Source organism: Delphinapterus leucas, chromosome 6 (genome assembly GCF_059928025.1).
Source record: "Delphinapterus leucas isolate spDelLeu-1000000601 "Yukka" chromosome 6, BTC_Dleu_Yukka2, whole genome shotgun sequence".
Taxonomy (NCBI): Eukaryota; Metazoa; Chordata; class Mammalia; order Artiodactyla; family Monodontidae; genus Delphinapterus; species Delphinapterus leucas.
The window spans coordinates 7729173-7735075 of NC_143134.1; the positions used below are offsets into that span (position 1 = coordinate 7729173).

The following is a 5903-nucleotide window of genomic DNA, read 5'->3' on the forward strand; positions in this document are numbered from 1 at the left end:
ACTTACTGGGATTCATGCAAAGTCTCTTGATGATGACGATGAGGTTCACTATGATCTCTTGACTGGAGCCTGAAAAACACATGGTGACAAATGTTTTATCTACGGACACACATTTCCCACATGAATTCCTGCAAATAACCTTCTTCACTTCCACCACTGCGGGACCCATCAACTAGATTTTTGCAGTATTCAAGGTCTAGCCATATTTAGAGACACCATCAACACTTGACTTTACATCTACAAAACCCCATGGTTACTATTATGAAGCAGAATTCCAGGACAGTTACCTGAGTAAATGCAGATTACTCAATACTCACAGGGTTAAACATACATTTTCTGTGAAATATAAAACCACAGAATAACACGGTCGCTAGAACTGGCAAAACATTATCATTTCTTACCTGACGACCTGCTAAGAACTCACACGTAAAACCCATGTAAGTGATCCAACATCATTTACGTGGATATATGAAGATCAGATGGTCTCTGATATGAAGATCATCACTTACCTAGATATCAGAAATGTCCCCCTGTTAATGACCACTGTTTAATTTATCATGGTATCTTGATAGGAACCTGACAACCACCTTGTGAAATATATGTTAAAGGACACAACTTTTTTTTACCAGAACATATGCAAATAACCATGGTGACTCCATCATTACAGAGCATATCAAGTCTATCTGGATACTTGGATTAATTCAAGGTCAATATCATTATCAGATAACATCATAATTTCTTGCAAAACCCCTATAAAAATCCCATGATTACTACCTGGGGGCGGGGATGGGGAAGACCATGATAATTACCTGGATACGTACAATACCTCAGCGATCACAGAGTGAAACATAATTTTTCCCTAAAATGTAAGATGTGGAAACCAATGGTTATAAGAATTGATTAGGAATCTACCATTTATTACTTGAATACTTGTAAAAATCATGGTAACAAGAAGTGTCAGGGATATATCACCCCTTACCTATGTATATGAAGACCAGATGGTCTGTGCTGTGGTTTAGGACCAAATCATCACTTACCTTGAGATCCCATGTTCACTATCATTGATAAGCTCACCATGACATCTTGACATGAATCTGAAAAACACATCGTGAAAAATGTGTTTGGTACACATCTTATTCTACCTGAACACCTGCAAATTCCCTTTGTCACTTATACGATTTCAGGACCCATCAATGTTGCCTGCATACTTGCAGAAGTCCAGAGTCATACCTTAGAAAAAGACATCATCCTCTCTTGGACGGATGCCTGCAAAAATCCCATGGTCGAGGACTTCCCTGGTGGTCCAGTGGTTAAGACCCCATGTTTCCACTGCACGGGGTATGGGTTCGATCCCTGGTCGGGGAACTAAGATCCCACACGCTGCATGGCGCGGCCAAAAATAAATGAATAAATCAATCAATCCCATGGGCAATTAGGTGTGATGGAGAATAAGATAAATTACTTGGATGCCTGCAAACCTATCACTGCGAATGTTAAATACACATTAGTTCTAAACAAGAAGATAGTAAAATCTCATGCTTACCAGTGTTGTTACGAACAAATTAACTTAACAGCATACATGCCAAATAAGAGGTTAATAAAAGAGTTTCTATAACATCATTCATTTCTAGATATCTGAAATAAAGAAGGTCTCCCGTGGGTTAATGTAACATAATTCCATATTTGTATACTATCAAAGATGTGATGAGATACCAGCAAAAAAATATGGTAACACAAATGTTAGGGACACCATCCTCACTTACCTAGATATTTGAGGATCAGATTTGAGGTCTGTATTGTGGTAAGACCCACATTATCTTTACCTGATTAAGAGCAAAATCCCACTGATGTCCACTGAGAGCTTAACTGTGATCTCTTAACCGGTACCTGAAAAAAATTTAACAAATGTGTTTAAGGACACAACCTCTTCTACCAGGGTATGTGTAAATAATCTTGGTTATTTCTATCATTATGGGACACATCAACTAGACATGGATACTTCCAGTACCCCAAGGTTAATACCATTGTCACGAGGCCATCATTTGGTGAATGTACACCTACAAAATCCCCACGTTACCTCTGTGTTGTGGAACACCATGACTGTTACCTGAACACATGCTCACTCCGCACTCTAATGAATATAAATTTTCTCTAAAATATAAAAAAATGAAAACCCATGGTTTCTAGAATGGTAAGGACTCTACATTTTCATACCTCAATAGCATGCAATAAAATTATCTTAAGTATTATTGATACCATCATCACTTACCTATCTATCTGAAGATCAGATGGCTTGGGCTGTTGTTTAGGCCCTCATTATCACATACCTTGATACCAGCCATGTCTCACATTAAGTACCGATTATAGGCTACCCCCGATCATGGTTACTAGAATTGGTGAGGACCCTATTATTCTAAATGGAATAGCTGTACCAAATACATGGTCAGAAAGTGTTAGGGACACCATCACCACTTACCTACATTTCTGAAGGTCAGATGGCCTGTGCTCTGGTTTAGGCCCACATCATCACTTACCTGGACATTAGCAGTGTCCCCATTAATGAGCACTGTTAGGTTTACCACTATGTCTTGGTAGGAGCCTGAAAAACATATTATGAAGTACGTGTCAAAGGACACAATTTATTCTACCAGAGTACCTGCAAATAACCTTGTTTACTTCTATTATTATGGGACACATCAACTCTACCTGCATATAAGCAGCATTCCAAGGTCAGCATCATTTTGGGGGTAAGACCATCATTTCCTAACTGTATACCTGCAAACATCCCATGGTTACTACTGTAGGAAAGAACACCATAATTACCTGTAGACTTGTAACCTCTGGACACTTGGAAGGTAAAACAAATTTTCTCTCAAAATATAAAATGTAAACACTCACGGCCTCTAAAATTGGTAAGGACTCTATCATTTCTTACTTAAATAGCTATAATAAAAACATGTTAAGTGTTAGGGACACTACTGTCACTTACTTAGATATCTGAAAATCAGATGGCCTGTGCTATGGTTTAGGCCCACATCATCACTTACCTGGACACCAGCAAAATCCCTGTCAATGACCATGGTAAAGTTCACACTTACCTGGACACCAGCAAAATCCCTGTCAATGACCATGGTAAAGTTCATCATGCTTTCCGGACTGAAACCCGACAAACACATTGTTACAAATGTTTCTACTTACACATCTTTTTTCTCCTGGATACTTACTGTATTCCATTGTTTGCACCTTTGTTAGTAACAATATCCTTTGTTGACTGGACACTTGTAAAAAACCTAGTGAACAGTAAGGGCTAATTCTTAGTAGTGTTTATGAGAGCACTAACTTTTCTTACCTGATATCTGCAAAAACAAAGCAAAACATGGTGACACAGATGTTCGGGACACCATCATAATTTACCTAGATTTCTGAAGGTCAGAAGGGCTATAGCGTGGTAAGACTCACATAGTCACTTACTGCATCCAGCAAAGTGTCATTAACCACCATTGTTAGGGTCACTGTGATCCCCTGACTGGAACCTAAAAGAAACACACTGTGACAGATGTATTTAAGGACATAACTTTTCCTAGCAGGACACTGGCAAAGAACTTTTGTCACTTCCAACTTTATGGGCACATCAATGCTACCTGAACACTGGCAGAACTTCAAGGTTAACACTGTTGTTACAGGTACCATCATCTCTTGACCTTGTACCTGTAAAAATCTCATGGTCAACACTGTGGTGGAGAACGTTATGCATACTTACCGGGATACCTTCAAATCTCTCATTCATTCCTAAAGTTAAACACACATTATCTCTAAACTAGAAAACTGGCTAAACTAGATCTCACAGTTATCAGTGTTTGTAAGCCCCGTATCATTCTTTTACCTGAATATTTGCAAACAACATGGTACTAACACGTGTTGGGGACACCATCATCGCTTACCTAGATTTCTGAAAATCAGATGGTCTATGTAATATTTAAGGTCCACGTCATCACTTGCCTGGATTCCATGATCTTCACCATTATCTCATGATTTGGAGCCTACAAACACACATGATGGCAACTATGATCAGGGATACGTCTCCTACATGGACCTCAAAAAATCCTATGATCAATACTATCATTAGGGGAATCATGATCTCAACCTGGATCCTTTAGTTCTAAGGTCAACACTAGTTAAGAGACACCATCATCTCTTGACTGGGACCTGAAAAAAACACATGGTGGCAACCCTGGTTAGGAAAACGTTTTTCCATCTGGGCCTCTGCTAATTCCATCTGTCAATTCCATTATGGCAACCACCAACTCTACCTGGATATCTAGAGATTTCTAAGGTCAACACTGTAGTTTTGGACACCATCTGCTATTCACTGGATACCTCAAAAATCCCATGGTCACTACTACAGTGAGAGCGCTGTGATATATTATCTGGATACTTGCAAGTATCTTTGTCACTACTAAGTTTTAAGACAAAATCAACCCTGAACTAGAAAACAGTAAAATCTGATGGTTGCTATTTTTGTTAGGGACATTAAAATTTCTTACCTGGATACCTACAAAAACACATGGTTTAGGGTGTTCTGAAGATGGCGGAAGAGTAAGATGCGGAGATCACCTTCCTCCCCACAGATACACCAGAAATACATCTACACGTTCAACAACTCCTACAGAACACCTACTGAATGCTGGCAGAAGACCTCAGACCTCCCAAAAGCCTCAGAAGCAGCAGATTAAAGCTCCACAATCAACTTGATGTACCTGCATCTGTGGAATACATGAATAGACAACGAATCATCCCAAATTGTGGAGGTGGACTTTGAGAGCAAGATTTATGATTTTTTCCCCTTTTCCTGTTTTTGTGAGTGTGTATGTGTATGCTTCTGTGTGAGATTTTGTCTGTATAGCTTTGCTTCCACCATTTGTCCCAAGGTTCTATCTGTCCATTTTTTTGTTTTTTCAAAATTTTTTTTCTTAATTATTATTTTTTAATTTAATAACTTTATTAGATTTTATTTTATTTTACTTTATCTTCTTTCTTTCTTTTTTCCTTCCTTCCCTTCCTTCCTCCCACCGTCCCTCCCTCCCTCCTTTCTTTCTTTCATTCTTCTTTTCTTCTTTCTTTCTTTCTTTCTTGCTTGCTTCCTTCCTTCCCTCCTTTCTTTCTTTCTTTCTTCCCACTTCTACTAATTCTTTCTCTCTACTTTTTCTCCCTTTTATTCTGAGCCATGTGGATGAAAGGCTCTTGGTGCTGCAGCCAGGAGTCAGTGCTGTGCCTCTGAGGTGGGAGACCCAACTTCAGGACACTGGTCAACAAGAGACCTCCCACCTCCACATAATATCAAAAGGCGAAAATCTCCCAGAGATCTCCATCTCAACACCAACACCCAGCTTCACTCAATGACCAGCAAGCTACAGTGCTGCACACCCTATGCCAAACAACTATCAAGACAGGAAAACAACCCCACCCATTAGCAGAGAGGCTGCCGAAAATCATAATAAGGCCACAGGCACCCCAAAACACACCACCAGATGTGGACCTGCCCACCAGAAAGACAAGATCCAGCCTCATCCACCAGAACACAGGCACTGGTCCCCTCCACCAGGAAGCCTACACAACCCACTGAACCAACCTTAGCCACTGGGGACAGACATCAAAAACAACGGGAACTATGAACGTGCAGCCTGCAAAAAGGAGACCTCAAACACAGTAAGATAAGCAAAATAGGAAGACAGAAAAACACACAGCAGATGAAGGAGCAAGATAAAAACCCACCAGACCAAACAAATGAAGAGGAAATAGGCAGTCTACCTGAAAAAGAATTCAGAATAATGATAGTAAACATGATCCAAAATCTTGGAAATAGAATACACAAAATGCAAGGAACATTTAACAAGGAGCTAGAA

The 5903-nt window shown here is 39.6% G+C and overlaps 1 long non-coding RNA gene across 1 annotated transcript; it reads right to left on the bottom strand.

Moving 5' to 3' along the window:
* Window positions 1-230: 230 nt before the first annotated feature.
* On the bottom strand, window positions 231-5542 carry LOC149748841 (uncharacterized). The gene is made up of 3 exons (XR_016393456.1): window positions 4679-5542; window positions 1231-4040; window positions 231-1094 (listed from the first exon to the last, which is right to left on the bottom strand). It is a non-coding gene; the product is annotated as an uncharacterized LOC149748841 (long non-coding RNA).
* Between the last annotated feature and the right edge of the window lie 361 nt (window positions 5543-5903).